This window comes from Oxyura jamaicensis, chromosome 1 (genome assembly GCF_011077185.1).
Source record: "Oxyura jamaicensis isolate SHBP4307 breed ruddy duck chromosome 1, BPBGC_Ojam_1.0, whole genome shotgun sequence".
Taxonomy (NCBI): domain Eukaryota; kingdom Metazoa; phylum Chordata; class Aves; order Anseriformes; family Anatidae; genus Oxyura; species Oxyura jamaicensis.
In genome coordinates, this window is record NC_048893.1 from 89455191 (window position 1) to 89481514 (window position 26324).

At 38.2% G+C, this 26324-nt stretch overlaps 1 long non-coding RNA gene across 1 annotated transcript in view; it reads left to right on the forward strand.

Annotated features, from left to right (window-relative positions):
* Positions 1–302: 302 nt before the first annotated feature.
* The window catches only part of LOC118160391, a 125901-nt gene continuing 99879 nt past the window's right edge, over positions 303–26324 (forward strand). The window contains exon 1 of the long non-coding RNA XR_004747455.1: positions 303–384. This is a non-coding gene — a long non-coding RNA (uncharacterized LOC118160391). The remainder of the gene's footprint in view (positions 385–26324) is intronic.

Here is a 26324-nt window from a genome sequence, read left to right on the forward strand (position 1 = left end):
AGGAGAAGGGGAAGGGACATGCCGTTTTGCCCTTTGAGGGTTCCTGCTTTCTGCCAGGCTTCTCTGTCTCGTCTGTGGTGTGGTTGGGGGGGGGGGCGGCCCCCTTATATAGCTTGTGTATCTTGATGTTCTCCGTGCAGTGTCCCTCATGCTGTGGTGACCTGTTTTTTTTCCTTTTGGAACATCTGGAGCATGGTTTATTTGTTCCTTGTCTGCATTGTTGCTTTCAGCCATTTTCCCTCTTCTCTGATTCCTTTTCAGATAGCTTAAAGGACTCCCATATTTTCTTTATTGTCTCCATTTCCCTCTTTTCCAAGACCTTATTTCAAAGAGGCAGTCCTGTTCATAACTACTTGTGCATGTACATTAAACCCACAAAGCCAGGTGACTGTGTGCCTATTTACTGCATCAGTCTTTATCTCAAGTTGTCCTTAGTTTTTCCTTTTTTTTTTTTTTTTCTTTCACATTTATTGTTCATTATGTGAACAAACTTGTTAAGGGGAAAATTTGTTACAGTGTCTAGAATTGGGCTAACAGATGTTTACATTGCTCTTTTGGTCTATTAATGTAGAACCTTATACATCAAGCAGTGATGGGACTTGAGAGCATGCTGTTTCCAGATGAGGTACTTTTATTTGTGTGACATGTGGAAGGATCTGGTCAGAAATCCGAACTATTTGCTGTGCTCTTAGTGAGACACAGACAAATTACTGAATGCAGGGATAATGGAGCATTTTAATTCTTGGTTCAGTAGTTCAAATCCATCCAGTTCGTCAATTGCAAAAACTCATTACTGTCTGATGGCTGCTTAGGGCTTACTTGAAATTAGTGGGGGTGAGTGTGGGAGGGATGGAGGGGCTTTACAAGGGGAGAGGAAAAAGAGCAGGAGATCATCTTTTGTCACATGCAACACCTTCCCCTACGACCAAGAGTGCCATCCTTGCTAGCAACCCCAGCAAAAATACAGAGTCCGAATAGGCCAAGCTCCTCTCTGCTGCAAAGGTGGGATGTCACAGCAGTGATCCAGCACCTCAATGAGGCCCCCAGGACCAGCGGCAGCTGGTTGGATGCTGGTGGGCTTCAGATGGCATTGCTGTAAATGTGCCACAGTTTTGAACACATTTTAGAACATCCTTTGATGTTTTATCTGTCTCATCAGAACAATTAGCTCCTGGATGCTCTCAGCACAACAAAGGAAATTAATTAGAAAGAGTCAGATGCTGTGATATGGAGTGATGTTTAGGAGGACTGTGGTGTTTCAGGTGGGTTTTGATGTTGCAGCAGCTGAGCTGGAGACTTGTCCTGTGTGGCTGGGTATAGCTGGACATAAAGATTTTTCTGAAAGGGAGAAAGTCATCTTATAAAAGCTCTGGATTTCCACCCTGCTAAGTGTTTTTTCCTGTGAGCTAAGACATAAAAGGTATGTGTAAGGGGGAAGCAGCCACCGTGAGACACTGTTATGAATACCACAGTGCACAAAGAAAAAGGAAAAGATCATACCTTTGTGTTTTCAGTTCCTAGATACACCCTGGCTAAAAATCAAAGTGGAGTAGCTCTGCTCTTGCTTCCCCCATCATATTTCTAAATGGATTTTCCCTGTAAGGCACTGAGATGCTAAACTTTGATCATAATCAGCTGACTCTGAAACCGACAGATATCAAGAGCCATTTCTTTTCTGTGATGTATGAAATCTACTGGCATGAAAAGAATGTATTTAATATGACTGAGAGAAACAAGTTTGATCCCAAGAATTTGAAGTCAGGGCTCCTGTTTGTAAAACTTGAGGGACAACAGTGTTTTCCATGTGCCTGACAGGTGATCAGAGAATTTATTTCCCTTTTTCAGTTGTTTTTGGTTTTGTTTCTACTGTTTTTGTTTGTTTGCTTATAACCCCCAGAGCAGTGCAGGCTTCCTCAATCTCTGAACTGCACTATTGTCAAAGAGGTCAAAGCATTGCTGTTCATTAATCTTCTCGTAATACCAACCAGAGTCAGTATTGCTAGGTTTTGCAAATCTGTCTGTAGAACTGCACAAGAATGTGTAAATATAGGAATTTGACTCAACATGGACCCCCATGGAGTGCAGACACTGTCCTATGACATGAGAAGTAGGTTATCAGGCCTGGAAGACAGCTTTGAAGTAATGAATTTTGGGGGCTGTCTCTGCAGCTGCATACTGCAGGCAGACTGAAGAGGTGGATGGGTTCTGGCCCTCCGTGAGGCTTCCCCATTGCTTTTGTTGGTTGGGAACTGCTCCTTTTTCACTTGCAGGATTGCAGTCCTCTCACATCTCCAACTACCAGTTGCTGACCACTTTGTGGAATTTGTATATTGCAGGGAGGAAGCCCATATCCTAAAATCTTTGCCATTCTCTGTTGGTGAACTGATCTGACCTAAAATCTTAATCTTGGAGTGTATGGGGCCAAGCCAGGCAGTATCCTGCTCTCAGGGCAACTGAAGGAATAAGACTGTTGAGGGAGTGTGGGTGACAGTGGCATCGCTTAGAGAATGTCTGCTCCTGCACTGCATGCTGTTGGGCAGATACAGGAGCCTGCCTGACAGCAGACAAGAAGAACTTAGCTTCACAGGGAGGGGTTTGTGCCACAAAATGGAAGGCAGGTGACAAAATATGATGTCATTCCAAAAAAACGTCACAACAGCAGAAAGCTCTTATGTACCAGAAGTAGCTCCTCTAAGCATTATCAATAACTTCAAAGGGAAGGCATCCAAATATAATAAAGTCAGGCAGCTAATGCTCATAATGTGATTTTTAAAAGTTTTCTCAAGTACCAAAGGGGCCCTTTTAATGCATACCCAAATTACCTGTTGAATGGATGTGTGCTGCAAACTAATTTTCTCCCATGAGACTCTGAATATTTTATAAATACTATACTCCAATGGCATTTGCATCTGGAACACTTATGTTCTCTTATTGAGCAGCAGGAAAAAAAAGCCAAATAGTGAAACTTTGGAAGTAAAGATAAAGGGGGGAAATACATGAAGGGCTGAAAGATTTATCAACTTGTGTTTGCACCATTCTCCCTCGGAAGCATAGGCAAAAACGAAATGAAGGAGAAAAAGAGCTGTGAACCATGATGAAGATGATTAAAGAGGATACAGAGCAGCTGTCAAAGCAAATATCAGGTAGCATTAATAACTTTATATCACATCAGAAGATTGTCTCATACCTTCCCAAGAAAACAAGTGATTATGCTGCTGCACAGGGTAAATGGAACAAATCCTCAGGAGCATGCACTAGTCTTTGTTGGTCAGAGATACTCCAGTGTCAATTCAGAGCAGAACAAGAGATTTTAACGGGGTTAATGTGACTACATGCTGCCAAATGGAGGGAAAAAAAAAAAAAAAAAGGTTCTAAGCCTTCAAAAATCTAGAGGGAAAAACTGTCATCAGTGGGGAATTCGCAACTTCAGAGGAAGCAAAAAATACATTTTCTTAATGCCCTTTCTTCTGTATAGAGGAAAGGAATTTTCCTGTATACAGGAAAAAATAAGAATGAACACTGCTGCAAAGAGCTCATTTTTTAGTCAAACCATCGACATTTTTCCTTCCCTAAAAGCATAGAGAACTTTCATCTCATGCAAATATGTGAAAAAATATGCTTTGGGCCACGCTGTGGAATTTTGCCCATTTTGCCCTGAACCTAAGCAAATATCTCTTCTTAGAGCCACAGAGAGGAGCTTGTCAGAGATCTGGCTGGACAGGTGGATCTCCCTTGCTAGTATTTTAGTGAAAATTGCTTTTGATCAGATTTACTATGTCCAAATGATCTCCGCATATGGGTTAAGAAAACATTCACAATCGGACATGAGAAAGTGAGTAAAATCATTGCCTTACAGGGACTGAACAAATTGTCTTAAGCATTTTTGTGTCAGCATGGTGTAATGAGTTTATAAATTGGCATGGAAGACTTTCCTGTGAGCTCTTACGCTCTACATCTACAGCCAGTAACCAACAGAAACATATGCTGCTTCAAGGTGTGTCAAATTCTTTATCATACACAGCTTGAGTTTCTTATAGATTGTAAAGTCTATCAGGAAGGTATGTTTTGGTATTGCAAGTGGTATGAAAGCATAATACTTCAAGTTTCTTCAGCACATATTAGAAAGGGCTACAGTGGGTCTGAATAGCTCCTCTAATTGTTAAAAATAAGCTAACTGAAAGAGAGCTGTTACAGACTGTAGTGGCAACTCCTTCTAACCCCTTTCTGTAGAAGGGAAATTTCTGACTCAGATATATCTAGAATTATTCCTGGTTTGTCCCCTCTGGAGATGAAGAAGTGTATCTGTTCACTTATTTAAATGTGCCCCCCTTTTTACCTGATCATTTCTCCTTCATCCCTTCTAAAATGAGGTGAACAAAGTGACTGCCAGAAACTAACGTTAGCTAGAATTTCTGTATGGGCATTTTTAAGAGTTTCAATGAAGCTGGAAAAAAGTAGAGTTCTGTCATTTTCTCCTGGATAACTTAATCTACTTTCTTATTCTCCAGTCCCAATTATGTCTTTAAAATCATTGCTCTACTATTCTGTTCTTGCTTCTGCCTCTTGTGTAAAATCTGTTTAAGGGCTATGCGCTCATTTCACATGGAAAGCATTTTTTTTAGTTTTTCAGTGCAGATGTAAAGACAAGAATTCATGCTTGTGGAGAAGTCCAATATATTATTACTTCACTCTGGGATATACTATTTCTGTATTGTTTTAATAGAAGATGCCACTCTAGAAGAAAGAAAACCTTTTTTCTTTTTTTGCCTCCTTTTCCCTATTCTTTTTCTTCCTTAAACTTTGATCTCTTTACTGTGTGAATTGTGTTCAGATTTGTGGGAATGCCCACTAAAACCAGTTAAATTTGAATTATTGGCTGGTACCAAATAAGCATATATAGCTAGTTCTGTCATTGTAGAAAGGAATTTTTACCATTTCATCCACATGCATCTGCTTAGAGGAATTCAACCTCTTCTATATCCATGTATAATGATTACTTAGATATAATAAGGATGGTGAAAGGGGAGGATGTTCTTCATTAGAACAAAAGGCTGGTAATAGCAGAGAAAAATGACTATCTGAGATAAAAGCCTGGCAACATGAAAGATCAGATGGGTTACTCATATGTAATTACTCTCTTGAATCCATATGGTCATGGTGTATTATATTATTCCCACTCAGCATGCTAGTGGCATTTTGTTGGTGTCTCCTGTTATTAACCATATCTGCTTCATTCAGCCAAAGATTCAATACTTGACTTGTAGAATTAATTTTTTTAGTGTCCTAAATACATTACTCGACATTTTTAATCTCATTCTGCCCATTCTCTCACTACCTGCCTTGATAATAGGGAATAAAGAAGCCCAGAGGAGTTTTTGTAAGTGATACAGAATTTTCACTCGATGGGAGAGCCTGGGACCCTCTGCAAATGAGATCTGGGAGCTTATCATAATGTCTCTAAGTGGGAGTTACACTACTTTGGCCCCAAGGGACTTTCAGAAATTTTCTGCTAACAGATCATTTTCAGAAGTGTTTTAGTAGTTCAGTTGTGTTAACTCCTATGTTCTTTAGGCTTCCAAGAACTTATATCACATTTGGAAATGGAACTTCGCATACTGAATCTTTTAGGCAACAGCAGTTTGTGTCCATAAATGAGCTGAAGATTCTTTGCCTGACTGGAATCAGGCAATTAGCAATTGCTGCCTTGTTTAAAGTACATGTTGGGGGAAATGGAGGGGAAATCAGAGCTTTCATACAAAAATGATTTATTTTTCGTAATTTAAAGAATCTTCATACCTTCTTGTTAATATTATCTTTAAGTAATTCATTATATTATTTTTGAGGAGTCTTGACGTTTTTTCATGCCAGTCTGTCTTTGCCTGACAGAAGACATGTGAGATCCTACAGTATAATCAACTCATAAGACTTCCAGTATGATTTCAAAGGTCTTTGAAGAAAAACAGAAGAGCTTCAGAAACACTTCAGTAATTTTCAGGCTAATACAAGCAGACATGAGCCACTTAGCTTATAAAATAGAATTTCTCAGCCAATGCATCTTTTTCTCAAAATGGCTTTTTATTGGCATTGTCAAAATGTGCAGGCTGTCTAGTCTCATTGCTTACTTTTATTTATCCATCAAGAAAAAATGTTACATGGACAAGAGAGCTTTGAAGGGACAATACATATGTACATGTCCAGTGCATGTTTCTCAGAGTCCACATGCACACTTCTGCTCATTGCCTCACAGAAAGCTTCCAGAATCTATTGGTTAAAAGTTTTTGATTGACATTTGTCTGAAGATCACCTACATGAAGGTGGTCTTCATTTCATAATGTAGTCTCAGTATTTTCAGTAGTTTAAATATTGGAGAAGGAAAATTTCTCAAGGCAGGGTTAAAGCTTTCTAAACTTCTGTTACTGCAGACAGAAAATGCTTTTCATTCTTTTTTTTTTTTTTTTTTTCTTTTTCCTAAAAATGCTCCTCTGGGTGAAGTCCCTGCTCCCCGTCAGACAAGTGTGATAGCTAACCATGGTCTTGAGATCTTGTGAGAAAATACCTGTCTAAGAAACTTCATTCTTTAAGATAATGAAATCCTACTGTGCTTGGCATTCTTTCACCAATCTTTCACCCAAAGCTGCTGTACTCCTGTGTGTATTTTGTGCTTTATGCAGGTGTCATAAAATAAGACACGGCTGAAAATATTCACTTGGGAGCTTGGTCAAAGACCTCAGTCCAAGTCAGAGCAGGCGGTCACTCAGAACAAAAAACGTGGAGGAGAGATCTTATGTCCTAACAAAAAGAAGAAACAAATGCAAATTCTGTGATTGTTATTCAGACTGTAGGGAGGGAAGAGTGTTACTCATGCTGTCAGCTAGCTTTAGAATAATTAACACAAACAAAAATTTGGGGATCAGAAAAAAAAAATGCATATAGTTCTCTTGTTTTGGAAGAGATTACTCCTGAATGTGCTGCTAATCTGACTAATACAGTTACATTACATTTTGGGGGCAAAGGAGATTATGTGGGAGGAATTAAAGAGATTTGATATGGATACCATATTTGGTAGAACTTCTAATGAGATTACTTAAAAAAAAAAAAAAATCTGCTTCATGCATAGGCTTGACTAAGTCCAGAGACTCTAATGAGATCATGTATTCTGTCTCCAGTAGGGTAAATGGTGCCAATTCAGAACTGTGGGAATAAAATTCATTGGACTCTGATTAACTCAAGCATTGTAGCAGTACTCAAATTGGCACTTAGAATTTCATGTCTCTTGGAGGTCATAAGGAAATGCTGTGGAAACAGAAGAGGGAGTCAGTTCTGTACCAATGGTGATGCATATTTATTTTCCACCAAACTGAATTTCATGGATGAACTTTTATTTCCCTATTTCTTAAAAAGGAGATTTTATGGAAGTATTTTTTTAAATGAACTTGGAGTTGAATCGATGGTCTATCCCTTCTGTTCATATGATTTCAGATGCCTAAAGCCACAGGATATGAGGTGGGTTATTAGATATGCCTTTCCAAAGAGGAAATGGTAAGACAAAAATGGCCTGCCTGAAGTTACAGTTTATAGATTAGAAAAAGGCACAAACAATTAAAAGACAGAAACAGTTAGGGCAAATTACTTGCAATCAAGCTGCAGCTAAATGAGCTTCTTGATGAGGAAACCAAATTTATGTTGTTTAGAACCACGAAGAAATGTTCCTAAAACAAACAAACAAAAAAAGTTGAAGGTGAGCGAAGTGTTAGCACAATTGGATTCAGATTTGCTGATAAGAGAAGTTATGGGTGCAATTAAAGTTCTGGTCTTTGATAATAATAAAAAAATAATAATAGTAGCTACAGAGATCTTTCCTGTCAAATCCAGTGAGACAAAACCTTAACAGGTGTAATGGTATGGTTATATTCAGGTCTTTCGCCCTCTGTTTCCACATGGGGCTAGCAACCTCAATAATCAGTTTTGACTCAAACCAAGAAAATTGGCAGTTCAAATCAAAATATACATTCCCAAAAAATCATTTACATAAAGGAAAGGTTGAGTGCTAGGTTTGGAGGTGAATACATTTAACACCAGAATTAAGCATTTTGTTTTCTTCTTTTATAAAAATGTGAATTACCTTTTTGGCAGTTCTTTGAAAAGATCTTTGAAAAGTTATGTATATTCTGTGATGAAGACAGAAAGTCATACAAAGCCCTGAATACGTGTGAAGGTTTCAGTGTGAAACATCACATTTTTCTCTTTGTTACTCTATATACATTTTGCATTCAATGTGGTATTCATCAATTTCACTGAATGCTAGTCATTGTCTACCTATATTTATCTGAAAGAAATTACTTTAAAGACTTCGTAATTATGAAAAGGCATCAAGCAAATCTATCCTTCTCCATTCTCATTGCATTCGAATGGTAGGCATAACAGTAGAAAAAAACAAGGTATAATGGAGCTTCCTATTGTCAGTCAGAAAGTGCAAGTATATGTAGAGAGAGATAATATTCTGGTGACATTTTCCCTTATCTTGATTCCTCCTGTCATTTCATGCAAAAAGTGTTGCAGGACCTGTGGAAATAGGCATGTGGAGAAAGAGAGTGAAAACCTTTCAGTCCTGAGCTAGAAGTGCTGGCATTCCTAAGTATGGAGTTGTGACAGAAGTTTGAAAGTGAGTGCCCCTGTCAAGTTTAGAACAGTGAATAAGAAGCCCAGGTCCCTAAACTCCATAATCTTGTGGAGCATTAAAGCGGTAATGATATTGTATATATTATTTTCTGCTCAGTTGCAAACAGTGTTTATCATTTGGCAATTTTATACAATGTTGAAATGAAGAGATTATAATGTATTGGGCCAGTCAGCAGAAAATACAGCTACTTGAGAAGGGAATGCACCTCACCTCAGTCTGTAAAAACAAATTAAGAATATGCTTTTCCATTGATTTGGCATAGAGCATCATTTGTCTGTTTAGGTTTTTTAAGCCTAGAATTTTGAAAATTAAAAACTGATTTTGTAGATATACAGCGTTTATTTTGTTATATAGTGTATATAGTATAATATATTAGTGTTATATAGTGTAGTTTTATCCTACACTAACTTTACCTTTTTTACAGTCCTAAATTCCATCTTTTCAGCTTGATGTAGAGATAACCAAGGGGAAGAAGATAAGGCTGGGAGAACCTGCTTTTATTTCATGTAAGGCTGATCATAAGGACAGCCTTACATGTTGTGAAGGATGGCAGAAAAGGTGTGAGATTAGGAAGGAAGCTTATTTTCATTTCTTGTGATTTGGCATTATTTTAAACTTCCCAGAGATGAAAGATTGGATGATTAGACAGGTATGGAAGGCCTATGGAACTGCTGAAAAGAAAATTTGGCTCCTCATTTGTACACCAATTGTTTGAGAAAGTGAAGGAGACAGAACTGCAGGGAGATACTGGGAGTCAGGTACCAACTATGTAGCAGAGGTCTGGTGTACTGGCAAGAGGAGTGAGGCTTTGATTTACACTAAAACAAGAGAACTGACAGCGTTCCTCCAAGAGCACATTTACCTTAGCCCAGTTTCTCCTTTTGACTGCTCAGCAGGAAGCCAATCCACAGAAGCCCTTGAGAAACAGAGCGAGAGAGGAAATGGCTGGGCACTTCATTGTGTCCTTCCTATATTTTTTTCTACATTTTTTTCTTGTCTTAGGCCTTCTTCAGCTCTTTCCTTTGCAACATACTCTATCCTTGAAGGACAAAGAGGCAGTCAGGGAGTGTACATCTTCAGACAAACCTACAAGGAGCTCTGCAACAGGATCACAAGAGGCAGAGGGTAAATATGCACAGCAAGTTGCGATGTAAATTAATAGAGACCTGCAATTTTTCAAGCAAACCAAAGAGAAAGATAAGGATGGAAAAGAAAAAAGAAAAAAGAAAAAATGAAAAAATGAAAAAACAAAACAACAACAAAAAAAAAAAAAACAGAATGGAAGGTAAAGTGAGGATTAGATTAACATGGTCACCATGGGTAGTAAAGTATGCAATGCTAGGGAGAAAGGTAAGAGTGTTATGGAGGGTTGGTAGTATTTCAGAAAACACTCTACTTTCTATATATAGACCCTGTCCATTTTGGAGAATGTTGTTAATGAACTTGCTCTGTTCTACTTCAATTTGAGAAAATAATAGGAGACACCAGGTAAACACATGCTAGGTGGAAGTATCTATTTCAGAAGCTGTTCAGAACTGTTCAGTTGCATTTTATCCTCATCTTTACGGTAACTAATGCTGAAAACACACCAATGAATCATGCTAAATCTGTGATCTTTTATAGTAAGAGAAAACATTTAATACTGTCCAACTGCATTACACTGGAATAAACTGGTGACCTGGCTAACTTAAGACAGTTTTCCTGTTGTAATACTGGTGGCATGAAATGGAAAATAGAGCCACTTGAAGTGTATTTCATTGCAGAAAATAAAAAATAACAGTAAAAGAAGCCAAACTAGATACATATTCCCTGTCTTTTCTCCCCTTTAAATGCAAAATGTGGGTTTCTTCTATTTCCAGGGAGAGCCAACATTCCAGTGAACATTTGGCTCTGATTCTTAACTTCTCCATTGTTGCCTTGAACCTGGATGATGAGTTTTATTTTTCCAGTCTACATGCAAGTCTCATTCTGTTAGTAAAGCATGATTATCCAAATGTCTTTTCAGCTATACATAGCATTTTGGAACTGTTAGGTGGTGTAAGCTTTCCTAAATCAATGCTACGAATGCTTTCTTTTTTACTCTGGTAAAGTCCTCTGATGCTTCACATTTCATTAATATACTTCAAACATGTCATTCTCTGACAACACTTGTACTCGTAATACAAGAGTCATATATATACAGAAGGTGTGAGAACAAAGCTTTGAAATGGATAAGGAGTATGCATCTGAAAGAAAGTGAGGATATCTCATGACTGCATACAGAGTAAGAATGGCAATATGTACATATATAAAGATAAGAATGTAAGAAAGAACCTATTAGATCAGACCAGTGGTCTGTCTTGCCAATCCCTGGCAATTTCTTGCCAATCCCCTGTGTTTCACAGTGTGGGAAAAAGATGATGTTATTTAGGGAGAGAAAATGAGCCTACCCATGTTCTGTTTTCCCAGTGTCCAGTCCTGAAGCAGTAGGGTTATTAGAATATATACCCCCCATATAATCCTTCTAGTATCCACTTATGCCGATGGAATGGTTGGTTTCATTTACTTGATCATTACACTAACAGCAAGCAAGCTTTCCTTAGAATATTGCAATGATAATTTCATTATCAAAATGCTCTGCAGGACAAAAATAAAAAAAAATAAAAAAAATCCTTCATAGAATTTTATGCAGAAGATTAGATTCATTAAGCAATCTGGAAATTGAGAGTACTTCAGTAGATTTTCTGCTTCAAGTAATACTTCATTACTATTTCTTTAAATATTAAATTAAACACAGGTTAAAGTTAAATAAAAGTAATACTATACAGAGTCTGGTTAGTGAAGGTAATTGTTAGGTATCACTAGCCATACCATTTTTATCTAAGCTTGGCAATTCACCTTTTAAACATAGAGATGCTTTGAATCAATCTAAGTAACATTTGTATTCACCATATTCTCCTGGTGCTTTATTACTTTTATTTGTTCAGATAACAGCAATGCTAAAAAAAAAAAAAAAAAAAAAAAAAGGAGAGAAGATAATGTCACCTCTGATGTAGGCTTCATATACAATCAACAATTTGCTAAAGCGGTTTCATAATTTCTGCAGAGCCTGTTTAATTTGAGATTTGAGACAGAGAAGGGGGAACTTTGGTACGTACAGGATTTCCTGACAAGACCACTGTTTCACAGACCATAATAATTAAAGGCTGGTAGAAATTTCACTTGTGCTTCCAATAATAGTAGAAAAAAAGTATTTCTTTGCATCTATTCTAAAGCATAGGAAATTGTCTTAGTGGGACTTATAGATTAGATCTGCTTTTTCATGTAATTTTGAACTCCTGTAATTTCTTCAGAGGAACTTAATGTTGGATACCTAGACTAGAGGAATTTAATGATGGATACACAGACTAGAGGGAACTTTTAAAACAAATAAATCGTATGTACTGGGTAAGAATGATTAAAATAAAAAGGACTAAACCCAAATCATTCTCTGTTCTGGCCCTTCTCTCCTGTGAAGTATCCTACCTTCCCAACTTCATCTGTAGTTCAATAACTCACAGTGGTTCAACACATTTGCACTCTGATCATCCCTAACAGATGCCTCAAGATGTAACAGGAAGTAAAGCATTTCTGGGTAGAGATCTTTATATTAACATAATCTATCCTGCAACATCAAGTAAGTAGGTCTCTAAAGATACAGGCACATTCCTAAACTTCTAGCTAGAAACTCATTTCCTACTGAAGGTATTAGAATAAGAACATTTCAGGAGTCCAGATACTACAGATGTAGGACAGTGTAATAGGTTGTGACCTATAACAGATCTATATGAGACCATCCTTCCTTTTTCTGCAAATGCTCATCCTCTTTCTTTCCTCACCATTCCCCCAGAAGCTACAGCAGGGGTAGCAATGTGTAACCTCTGTTGGACTGTGAGTAGACACCAGAAAAAATCTGCAGGCCTTTTGTTGAAATGTTCTTTGACTGAACAGCTGTTTTACTTTCAATAGGAAAGGGTGGAAGGAGAAGGCACCAACAGGACAGATTCAGTCCCTAGATACTGGTAGGATATGACAGAACTGTCATACAATTATAGACATTGGGGAAAAAATCAGAATGATTCTTTCTTAACAAAGTATTAATAGTCACTAAATGAAGGCATGTGGTCCCTTATTTACTGCTAAAGAATTGTTTCCTATGACATGAAAATATTATTTCTATTATGATGAAAAAAGGCAACATTTGCATTTTCATGCCAACCTGGAGAAACATTGGTTATTCAAGTGAGTATTGCAAAGTGGAATCTGGATATAAAGGAATAAAAGGAATAAAATCTTCTCAGTAAAGATTTGCTCATTGTGTGCTTTACTGTCCTTTTGGTTCCTCTCTTTGCTTTGTCTTGATGCTGTTTTCCTTCATTTTTGTTGATGTTTCTCACCCCTTGTATATCACCTTTCCTCTACCTCTCCGCAGTTAAATGGGATTTTTAGCCAAGTCTTCTATGGGAATGAGCATACTTGGTTGCACTTCAGTCCTCTTCTTCTCCCCTCCAAGTAATCTGCAAACACAGTGACCAATTTCAATTCAGTTTCATAGAAAATGAATGACTTTGGAGCTGTTAGAATTCTGTAAGTGCTCTGCAAGTAGGTGACTGCGAAGAGATGCCCTATTAAGGTCTCCCACTGAGACCTCAAAAGCTGATTCTTTATTAGACACCTAGAAATCTGCACAGAGAACAGACCAGGCATCATTAGTTCTGCTGTGTACAGAGGAAAAGCTTGTTCTTTTAGCTTGTTGTAGACTACCTAACAGCTTGTTTTTGGACTGTAGCTTACTACAGATGATGAAATGGTGATAGGAGGAGGGTGTTCAAACATCAAAAAGTGTACATAAGGTCTCCTTTGGGGGGATGCTTGTTTCCCACCTGCAACATGTTTACTTTAAAGGTTGATGCATCCTTCATCACACTTATAGAGAAGAACCATCAAAACCACTCAGTGCATATCCCAGGAAAAGAGGAAAACACAACAAGAAGGATGTACATTATTAAAGGCAGTGCTCTGTGCTCTGGAGGCAATCTTCAGGGAACAGATGGGTTTTGCGTGTATTAGTCAACAGATTTATCAAGAAACCTTAAAGGAAAACACTCTTTCTAAACAAGAGTTCTTTGACAGAGTCCATTATATAAAATGGTCTTAAATCGGTAGGAATGTGGATAAATTCTGATCACTTCATGTTATCATGAAACATACTGGGATAGGGCATCTTTCCTCCATTCATTCTCCCTTAAATGTCTGAAGTGAGGAGGAAGAGAAGTGGAGTTTTCTGGAGACCTGCCTTCATTTTCTCCTGTTTTCTTTCACTGGGATCCTGCAAAGTGCAAAACCTGGTGCATGCACTAGCTACTGCTAAAATGTTGAGGAAATGTGTCAACTCAAGTGTATATTCCTCTTTCCTTCAGGGTAGTGGTGAAAATATTAGTTGTTAAATGATGACTGTCACCTAAAAGCAACCTCAGTAGAGTTGGCACACTCTCCTGACCAAGGGGGACTCTGCTGCTCTGGTCCAACTTATGACTTGAACTAGTTATATACAAATTAATTAAGACTGAATTTTCTCATTGCCTGAGATTTTGTAAATTCCTCTTATATGTGTTTCCTTGGTTTTGTTTGTTTTCCTCATTTTCAGACATCTTTCCATTTGGGGGAGAAAAGTATTCACTACTGCTAACGTTAGTGCTGCTATTCCAGCTTTGTCACAGAAGTGTATGACCAGTTTTGCAAACTTTAAATTCTGTGTTCTTCTCATACTTTGCTTTATCATAAGACGTGACCTTTTCAGAAAGTCCAGGACAGAAGAGGTTGGCTATTTTGAGACATTATAGTGTAACAATGGGTACAAAGAGATATGGGTTCACGACAAATTCTGCCTCATGGATGTCCAAGCCATTATCAATGTTTCTCTGGTTGAAGAATGAAACAAGGAACATAGGATGAGTATTTTGTGTTGTCTATCTTTGAACAACGAAGTTTCTACCTGTTATAAAATCTTCACAGAATTAGAAAAATAAATGGTTGAAGAACAGTTAAGGAAGGCTTAGGCAAGAGTAACAAGTGGAAAACACACACGAACACACACAATACCAAAATGTTTTCAAATTAAAATAGCAGGTTCAGATCCAAGATAGACTATTGCTCACTAGAGATTCAGGGAGGCTGTAGCAAGGTGGAGGTTGAACTATTCTCCCTGGTGACAGGACGAGGGGGAATGGCCTAAAGTTGCACCAGGAGAGGTTTAGGTTGGATATTAGGAAGAACTTCTTTACCGAAAGTTTGTTAGGCATTGGAATGGGCTGCCCAGGGAAGTGGTAGAGTCACCATCCCTGGATGTCTTTAAAAGACATTTAGATGTAGAGCTTAGGGATATGGTTTGGTGGAGGGCTTGTTAGTGTTAGGTCAGAGGTTGGACTAGATGATCTTGGAGGTCTCTTCCAACCTAGAAATTCTGTGATCAAAATGAATCCTGAATTATTAGAGTTTTACGATCTAGAAACAACAATGGGGAAGCAAGCAGACCCTCCATTTGTGACTAGGAGGGTGGGTTGCGTTGTTGTTGTTTTGTTTTTTTGGTTTACTTTTTTAGGTGTGCTGTTGAGTTGCCAGAGAAGCCCCATCTGATTTTTTTTTCTCTAAGGATATCCAAGGCTTATGAAAGCCTGTGTCAAAAGAAAAGCTTAACATTTTGTCCTTAAACACGTATGAGGAGTTAATTGTGTCTGTTTCAGCTTAAGTCTACCAGCTCTGTTCAACTACTCCAGGGAGTGTTTTTGTGCTTGTATAATCCTCCATCTCATTCGGAGTGGAGCACAAGCTATTGAAGTGTAATGGCGAATTTGCACTTCTCTGTGTATTCCCTTAGATTCATTATGCAGCTGCTCTGAACCTTAAAACAGTTAATGGATTTATCACCATTTTATTAAAGGAAGACCAAAAGAGAAGAGGAGGTTAATTTTCTAAGTATCTCACCTCCACCTTTATTTCAAAGATACATTACCTATTCTGTGACTTTTCTGTGAGCATTCTTTCCCCAGTTAGCCATTATTTCAACTGCTGCCTTTTGTTTGAAGAAGGGTTACAACAGCTCCATTAGCACTTCTTTCTTAATGGAAAGTCTGGGTGGGAAGTGCTGTTAAAGCAAGGTTGTATGAAACTGGAGGGATTGTATTTACTGAACAAAGACCCTTGGCTCTGGATACTGCTCTGGTTCCCACTGTTCCCTCTCCCTACCCTTTAACAGTTACTGGGACTTCAGTAGTTTTGCTGCTGGTGAGAGTTGTAAGAGGCCTCACAGTTGGTCCAAGTGTCCTTGAAGAGCTTCGCTTCAAAATACAGCTGTTGTGTGCAAAGTGAAGCCTCTCTGGACTGTGTAGTTACATTACCACATCCCTGCAAGTTTCTGTTTTATATCCAGTGAAACAAAACCACTGTGGACCAAGTTCGCCCTCAGTTTCACTGTGGATGTTGCAGAGCTGCAGTTGTGTTGGTGTGAGCCAGGGCCACAGGACTCGTGCCTGGACTGCAGGACTTCACTGGAGATGCAGTGCTCCTCTGTGGCTTCACTGGTCCAGGTGGCTGCCTCCAGCCATCACCAGTAGAGGGAAAGAGCCCCTCTGCCTGTTTTATGTCCTCTGCCTATTTTACATCCTCTGGGTACAGGAGCTATCACACTGACAATTCCTAATCCTTCTTAAAGGGAAAATGCCTTCTTACGTGGAACTCACTTTGATGAGATCCAAAGTAATCACCACAATAAATCCACTTGACTCTGGTTTGGGCAGAGAATGGAAAATTTTGCATTGATAGAGATCACAGAAGGCCAGCATTGCTGGGACAGTTCTAAAGATTGAGCCAGAGTCTAAGGACTTTTTGCATGGCCTGGAAATGTTAGGGCTGTGTGTGCTGAAAGATCTGTTCCTCTGGTGACAGTTTGGAGAAAGAAAAAGAAAGTGCTTCTTCACCCCCAGTATGGAACAAGGCAGCTCCGTACAGTTATTTGTGTGCCTTTAGACTGCTTTGAGCCGGGAAAGACGACTGTTCCTGAGTAGAAACCATAGAGACATTTAATTACACTACAAAAAATATATACAATAAACAAGTCTATTTTATTTTATTTTATTTTATTTTTTTCAGCCAAATATACTAGAGAGCCCTAGAGGGAAAATATATTTTAGTACTTTACAGTTACAATTGCAATTTATGTTAGTCTAGTGTCTTTCATACGGGAAGTACCATATCATAAAACACTTTACAGTCTGTTTATCAATACAATAAACTGAGAATATTGCTCAATTTACTTTATTAGAACTTGCTGAGAGATACAAAAATAAAACCAGCTTGGATTGCTGTTTTTTGTTTTTTTTTTTTTTTGTTTTTTTGTTTTTTTTTTTTTTTTTGTTTTTTTGTTTTTTTGTTTTTTTGTTTTTCTGTGTTTTTTTTTTTTTTCTTTCTTTTTAAGCAAGTGAAATCTTGGGAAGAGTAAGCATCACTAGATAAGGTCTTAGTTATGAAAGAAAGAGTGTAAAGAGCATCAGGTAATGACAAGGGGGTGATCTGAGGACAGCATTCTTATCAATGAACTCCAAGAAATGGCTGGACTGCAAGTATATCAAGAAATTTTAGTGAAACTTATAGGCAAATATAGCTATTATAATACCACTTATTTTGCTTGTTTGACTTGTGGATATTATTCAAGATAAGTAAGGGTGGAATAAACTGGATGTGAGCTGTTTTTATGGAGAGCACTTGCTGTAGTTTGGTTCATTAAATATTTTTGTGATACTGCAGAATCTTATGGTTAAGCTTCAGTGGGGTTATACATATGAAAATTTATGATGCAAGACAAAAATTCAGTTGTGATAGGCAGCAGTTTGCCTATTTCTGTACTTATTGGCCATGCATTAATAATAACTGGTATCTGAATCAGTCACAAATACATCATAGGTAGTAAGCAGCTTGGCCCCGGAACTTAAGAAGATGTGGGCATGGATTTCTTACATGTTAAAACATTTAAACTGCTTTACATCTAAATGCTTAACTGACCTCAGATACTGCTGCCATTTATTTTACATCATAAACACTCATTGAGTGCAACTGGGCAATGAACAAGAGCTGTACCCACATACACATTTTTCTGTGTGGTGACACTATGCACGTGTGTATATTTCTAATGGCTATGTGAAAGCTACTTTTTCCTAGTTTGAGATGAAAAATAAAAACATGCATTAAGTGTGTCAGAAGGTTATTGAATACTGTTCTGCAACAATATCACTGGCCGTCAGAATTAAAGCTGTTTGAGAGGCTTAAATGGGCACTTCCATATGTTAACAGCTTTTGAGATATTTTAAGCTTAACCTCATTTTATAAGGCTCCATTTTGATATGATTGAAGTAAGTTGCTTGCTATTAATATTGCTATAAATACTTTAATTTTTTTCTCCATTCTAGTGAAGTTTGTACGTTTTCAGTCTGTCTTATTTGAAAATTAATCATAGGTATACTTGCTTTGGAATTCTTTATCACAAACTTAAAACTAGCCCAAATTTCACGCTGTGTCAATTCATTATAAATTAATTTGATCTTTTTACTTGACTATTTGTTTGTCTCTATAATGCTGTTTTGCCTTGTTTTTGCAAACAATTGCTACCAAAAGCATTGACATTTCAAAACTGTGATTGATATTTTATTTATATGTATATGTATAATACCTTACTCTATCATTAAGTCAGTAAAGACAAGTGATAACTGAATGATATTCATTGTTAAGATTAAATACAGAAAGGTGAATATCTGTGCAATAACAGAAGACTAGAAAAAATAAACTACTTATTCTCTAAAAAAAAAATAAAATAAAAAAAAAAAAATCCAATGCAAGTGATTCATTGCTGCTAATTTCAGTACAATAACAAGTGCATTCTACCTCAGCTACCACCAGAGACTCTTCAGGAATGCAAACATAAAACCAAAAAGGAGAAATACAAAACCCATCAAATATTTGGACAGCAAGACTATTCATCATCCAGTTTGAGATTCCCAGGTACAATAAGGTCATTTCTGGAAATTGGGAAACTTGAGTTTTGAAACATAGGGATATTGTTTTTCTCATTGCTTGGACACTTCTATGTTATTTAGTAGTTATGTGTTCAGTAAGGAAAGACTTTTGCAGTAACTTCCAGACAAGATGACATCAGTGCAATGCTGCAAGAACTAGAAGACCGTGTGAGCTCTATTTGTGTTTCTGTCAGCATTTAATTGAATTGTCTGTGAGGAATCGCTAGGCCTGAAGCAATTACTATCGAGCAGAACTATTAGTTTAAATCTTCTGTACCCTCTTTCTTCTACAGAAACAACTTTTTGTAGGTCTTGTAACTTCACTTGCTTCCCAGAGTTAATCATGTATTTCTGCATATGCAAGATCTGTTCCCAGGTTGTGGTTGAATAAGCAAAACTATCATTTTACCAATCTCAAAATTTATCAGGGTGTTAAATTCCAGTGCTTCTGGTTTTCAGTTTTCAAAGTTAAGTCGATAAAACATCATTGTTTGACAATACTTCATGGAAAATGGAGTTTGGTGGCTGTTCATGCCAGAATGAAAGGTCACCAACATAATTTTTCAATGAATTGACTACAGACCTGTAGAATCCATTAGAAAGGGGACTTGTAGCATTCTACTTAGCCTCATTTGGGGAACAGCTGAGGGAAAAGGAAGGCAGATCTCTGGATTCACACTGCTAAGTAGCCCTAAATTGCAATTAATTAAACCAGCTTATCTGTCCTTTTGCATAATTAAGATGCAAACTAGTGACACCACAGACCCTAGAAGTGCCTTGAGTAAGACAAAGAAACAAAAACTTATGTAATCTGTCTTGCAGGTGTGCACAATTACTGGTTTTGGTGTTTGCAGTAATGAAGGAGATAATACTGCATGGCCTTGTGAGAGGAGCAGCCTCTAGTGTTACTTCTGAGGACTATTCTTAAAAATGTTGATGGAATAAACAAGGCACTTAAAGAAAAATGGTGACAAAAGGTCAGCATCAGTCAAACTGTACTAATAAAGAAAATAGTGTTTAATCCACCATCAGAGAAAAAGTAGTTGTGGTATTAGCAAAAACAGCATAAAAGTAGAAAAGAGAGACTAATCTGGAGAAAGAAAAAAACTATCACAGCAATTGTGAAAACCTAGAACAGAAGGTAAGGGATGAGAATTTTCTTGGTCTTGTACAAGTATGAGTGTGCATGTAGCATCTGGGTGTAGCAATATTTTGCTATGAAATTTGCATTCAAGTGAAATTTTAATCAGAATAAAAAGGAAACAAAATGTATATACAGTGGAGGAAAAAAAAAAAGTAGATAAAAGAAAAGAAAAATATTAATGACAAATGAAGAGGAAGATTATTGGGAAGAGAACTTAGGTTACTTATGAAGATAGAGCACAATAGTGTGAATGGGGGTTAGAGACAATGTATATATGTGTTATAGGGTGGAAGCATCTATCATGGAAAACCAAAAGGCAGCGAGCAGGATATCAGAGGGCAGTAGGTAAACTGGCGAGGAAAATGCACTCCACCAGAAACCTCTAAGGGTAGGAAACTAAACATTTAAATACTATTGGAAGTAGTTTGGTGTAGAAAATGTAAAACAACTTCTTCTGTGTGTCTAATTGAGATAACTTCCTTGTCTGGATTTAAATGTCTACTTTAACAGGGGTTAAATGGACCAGCTAGTTCTCTAGTTTTCTTTCTTCTCTGTATGTTGTTTAAGAAGGCAGAACCTTGCCTTGCAAGCTGAAAAAATAAGGGCCATTATAAAGGGAAACAAGTTGTAAATGTTAGAGCTTGCTTTTCTTGAAACTGCACCACAATGAAGATACATTGTCCAGGATGGTTGGAGTGGAAGGACACTTGCCTGGGTCAGCCTTTGATTTTCAGGCTGTAAATGGATGCATTATGATTCAGGCCTGACTCCATCATTATCTTCTTTTTACTTATGGCCCAGAGAGACCCTAGGTGGAGGAAAAGTAAGTTCAGGTTTCCTACCCTCCAGCTGTTGAGCATCTCTTACCAGGTTGAGGGCATCCGTGTAGGTAGATATTCCCCTCATAACTGGATTGAGACCAGCAGCTCGCCAAACAGCAGTGACTTTTTTCCTTTCTTTTATCATCAGTGTTGTGGATCAGAGTTTGAACTAGCAGCAGTCCCTCTTCCCCTTTTCATGGATCGTGCAAAACCTTTATTTGTTTTTAAACATGTGTAACTGCTTCCAGCAGAAAAGCAATAGGTGAAGTAGTGTCAGATGAGGCAGAAAACTGTATGGGAGAGCAAGGAGCTAATCCCATAGCCTGGCCAGACTGACAGGCTGATAAAAGGCCATTGCGGAGTGCCTGTGCTGATGCCTTCCTCTGTCCCCCACCCATGCAGAGAATGGCCTGGCACCAGGCTCACTCTCTGAGAGCTGGGTACACTCTCATTGTCTCTGAAATGGAAGTACTCTGTATTTTTATATCATACTACCATTAGAATACGGATATGAATAATCTGTCTGTTCTGACATGGAAGTGATGTTTATGGGTTGCCATGCCAAATGTGCAAGTCACTGGCAAAAGGTATGCAGGAAGGGGAAGCTGTGCAGAGACCGGCCTCTTCCTGGATACTGTTTGCAATGGGTGTCACAGCTCTCCACTCCTGTGGAGAGAAGGACCGAAACCATAGAACAATTAAATCCCTGTGGGCTGGGGGGTTTCCAGTGTCTGGCTGCAACCTCTTCAGGCTAGTTTCAAGGGTGATGCTTGAATTGGACTCATATGACCTGAGGAGTCATCTGGTATAAAGCAGGGAAAGGATTTAATTACAGAGAACAGATAATCTTTGTTCTAATGCCTTTAACGCTATCGCTTTCTCTGCAGCTGCTTTACACATAATAACAGCTTAGCTTTCATTGCAGTTATATGTATTTTTAAAAAGGCAGTATCTTCCTACCACCACATAAGCAGCATTGGTTTCATTCATTTAAAATCATCCTTTTTCTCTGGCTACAGGGCATTACATCCTATGTCATTCCGTATAATAGTCTTCTAGGAATATATATTTTTACCTTTATTATTGAGATTACTTCAGTCAGCAAGTGCCCATGGAATGGAATCGCAAATGATGCGTGCAGAAAGTTAACAAGCTGTATTTCTTCTGTTGATATGATATACTGACCCTTAGGAACAAGACATAATACATACTATAACCTTAGGTGTCTCTGAGGGATGTGGAACATCTGAAGGAAAAAGCAGGAAATAGTGATTCCTTCGGAAAGCTGAAATCATTCAATGACTCATTCACACACAGTGTTAATTGTGCTTTACACCTGGAGGGGCTGGGTAATTCGGCATAACAGTGATGGACAGCTGAACATTTTAGCATCTTGGATGCTGGATTTGGTTTACTTGTACCAATACCAGAGAGGGGATTGTGTTGGAATATTATCTTTGCTTAAAGATAATTTTGTAACCAAAGGACAGATCTATTCTTGAAAATTTGCGTTGTGTAGTAGTGTCAGGTTGGAATTATAATTTGTGATGGCATTTCAATACCTGAAAAAGTCCAAGGTTAGGCACAGTGAAAATGTGGTTTTTGGTTCTAAACCTTATTGTAGCCAGTCCAGTTTAGAGGTTAATCAATACCATCACTACCAGTTGGTGCTACTAGGCTCTCACACTGTGGAAACTTCTGGCTTCAGTGAGGTTTTACCAGTGCTTACAGGTAAACAAGGGGCTGAATGTTGGAGGTAGAGTCATCTTTGCAGCCTGGTAGGTGTTTCCTTGAAGTTGGGATGATGTCTGTAACCATGTGTGGGATTATCCATGATGCGCCTCTGCATGGCTAAACAGAGGAGTTTCATTTCCCTGCTTGTCAACAAGCTGTCATGAAAGTTGAATTTCCTTTGAGGAAAAGTCAGATGCAAACACTGCATGCCAGAACTAAGAAATCAGTGAGTAGTGTTGGGATATCTGCCTGGGGAGGAGTGCAGTGCAGAGTTCCTAGTCTTGGACCCAGTTGTCTTGTTGTATTCTCTTTTGGTGTGATCTCTTCTGGCTTACTTGTAAGCTGTACCTGTTGCTACCAGGCTCAGAGATTATCATTAGTTGGCATATAAACAAGGATTTTTATTACATAATTTACTTAGAATTCTTAATGTAATAGCAGAAAGCATTGCTCCTTTGAAATTCAGAATGTCTCTTTCCTTGCAGCAGATCTGCTGCTAAGACACCACTGCTGCTGAAGGGCTTGTGCAGATGTCTTCCTGCCACTCTGATTTCTTCCTTGTATGCAGCACAGAGCAAGCCCTGTAGGATAACAACACATCACAAGTTCTCCCAAGCTGGTGGGGAGAAAAGTGATTGCTAACCGGTATACCAGAGAAGGAGGAGGTTAATTTTCTTTGAAATTTCCTTAGTTAAGAATTTGATCTCAGTAGATAAGAAAGCTGAACCACCAGAGCAGATGGGTAATGTTCTAAATCCTGTGACACAAGGCTTATAATATTATTTATGAAAAAACAAAACCAAAACTAACAGTCCTTCTAATTTTGAATAACTATTTTTTCTTCAGTGAAGTGTAAGGCAATGCTTTGGAAGATGCTTGCAGACTGTTGACACCTCAGTTGTCACACCTCTTAATGTCACAACATTAAGATTAAAAAATATATATATATATAAGACAGGCCCTTAAAACTTAGCTTTTCATCTGTGTCACCCAAGAAGCTCAATATAGACTAGCAAAGCACAGACATGCAAAGGCACACGTGCATCTCCTGAATTCCTAACCTAAGCAGATCAATAACAAAGGGATTTATCCTCTTAGCCTCTGGATACGGATAATCAGTATACTTTTTTTTTTTTTTCTTGAGATCATATCTTTAGGAAAAAATCTGTCTTCTGAAAAAGGTGTTCTACATTCTTCTTCTTAACAGCTTCAGGCAAATATATCTGTCACACAAAATGAAGGCATTTGGGGAGGGTTGGAGGGGAAGGGGGGAAAGTTGTCTTAAGTGAAATATGATGCCAAGATGGTGGCACAGTGTCAAGTCCTCTGATACTTTTTCTTTCAAAGTCTGTTAGTTTGGAACAGGTGTCTTGAGTTTCAGCAGGTTAATCAAGTGACAAATGGGTTGGTTGGGCTGGTCTTTACAGTTGTGGGAATTTTATTGCTTAAGCCAATAATTAAATTGTCTACACACAAACTGCCTCACAATAAAAATAGGTTTATGGCAAGACTGTCTTGTTAATCTTGATATACCAGACCCTCAACTCTTTAAAGACTATGTGTACATGTAGGTTCAGTGCAGGTGTGAGTTCTTATTTGTATCATTTATAAATTATGCTATTATATCCATGTATGCAGGAATTATGCAATAACACAAAAAAACACTTGATGTCCAATATTTTATAGCAGTGATGAGACTGAGTTTCGAGCTACTTCTGGGATGAGTAAACATACTTTCAAAAAAGGTGCGTGGGTCTTGGGGATTCAAATATTCAGTGAAGTGGCAATCTGGATAACAGTAGTTTACAACTACATTGTATTGTATTTAAATATTAACAGTGTGATTCAAAGTCATGGATTTTAAACTACTAATATTTGTGCATATTTTTTAATGTTGACAGAAATCATATCCTCATGAGGTTATTCAAACACTTAGCTCTTTTGGAAAGCACAAATTGACAGGATCTAAAATTTAGAAATGACATTCCCTATAGGCGTTTCCATTCACACCCTCTTAAAATTAGATTTTTCCTTAATGAGAAAGATTTGAGGATGACCCCCCAGTCATCTTGGAATTTCAGCAATGCTCAATTGACAGAAGTCTAAAACTTTCCAGAGCAATTGTCTCGATCATTGAATCATCCTGGCTGTAGACACTGATAAAAATCTCAGGCTATTCTTTCATTTATTTGTCCCTCCATTTATTTGTCTGCCTTGGTAGATACAAACAACAGAATTTAAAAGTATTATATGATGCCAAAAGTTTATTCTGAGGGAAAAATCACCTCTGGGCAAAGTGTAACCATGGAAAATTCCAGGCAGCAAAGGATGTTTTCCTTTCCTTTGGAAAGTACTGGTATTTTAAAATGAGGTTATACAGATGCAGGCTGCAGTGAGCAGTTATGTCAAGCTTCATTTCAGACACTCCTCAAGACAGAACCGGACAGACCCGTCTCCATACTCAAAAGAGTAAAATTAACACCATGACACTTGAAAGAGAGTTTCACCCTCCCCTAACATTGGTTTTGGAAGAGAAACTCCCTCGGGTCCTTCCCACAGGTGAGGCTTGCAGACGTGCCTCTGAGTAGCTGTTGTTTTTGCAGGACCAAGGGACCCCCATTGCGTTCTGCCTAGTGGGAGCATGGGAGCATTGTCTAGCAGGAGCATGGGGGAAGCAGGAGACCCTGAGCTTTTGTTTAATACCTTGTTTATAAATGCTGCTTTGATACTTTTATTTCTGAAGTATACATTTCCTGTCTGCAGAAATACAGCAGATGCTATACTCCTGTGTGTTTAGCCTGTGTGGCCTACAAACTGTGCTTTGTGCCAGGAGGGAGTGAGGTCCCCCTGCTGAAACCCCACCTCATGTGCCTTCAGAGAAGGGGCAGGCAGCAGCTGGCACCATTGGCACATCAGCCAACAGCAGGTCCAGTTGCAGGAGCTTTCCTTGAGTGGAAAGGAAGGAAGAAGGGATGATGTTCCCAACACCCCTGGCACATTCTGGACAATGTTATCATTTTAGTTTCACCTGATAATGGAAAAAGCAATACATCCTAGCTTCCTTGCACCCCAATAACTTGTGGGTTCCTTGCAGCAACATAATCCCTGCTATTGCTCAGAACAAACGTGACAATGGATGCTGGACCTCAGATTGTTTCCAGTGGTGCTGTGCTGCTGCCAACTGCCCAGGTCCCATGGTGCTGGTTCAGATTTTTCCAAAGAGCCCAACTTTATCCTCAGACATATAGATAAGGCCAGATTTCTTTATTTTTCCTGGGAACTCTGACCTTACAAACTTGTGTACGTGTTAAGGGTTAGACTGGATGCTACACTCATCTTGTTATTTTACTAAGATGCCTAAAAGTGAGCTGATCTTTCAGAAGGGTGTAAAAATGGAGAGAGGGAGGGAAAGGAAAATGTAGTAGTGTTTCACGTTGAGTACTGAATTTTGCCTTTTGAATTCATTTAGGTCATTGTGTTACCAAAGAGATAAACAAAAATTGGAGTATTTCAGTAGGAAGTAGCAAATATTGGGACTGGAAGAAAAGAAATATGAGAAAACAGTAGAATGACTGCCTGGTGATACGTTAGATTATTTAATGGCTAAGGAAAAAAAGACTTTGCAATGGACTATAAATATTTGCAGTGTGCAAACGTAAGAATAAAATAAATTTAGTTCAGTGCGCCAAGCATGATCAAAAGGCATGGACAGATGAAACTTAAATGGAAATAGGTTTAGATTAAAAAAAAAAAAAAAAAAAATTCAGATGGAAAGAACCTGAAGCATCTGCAAAGGAATTACTAGAACCTTCATATTGCTTGTGACTTCTGAAAGTGCTTTGGACAAAATACTGGCAAGTGTC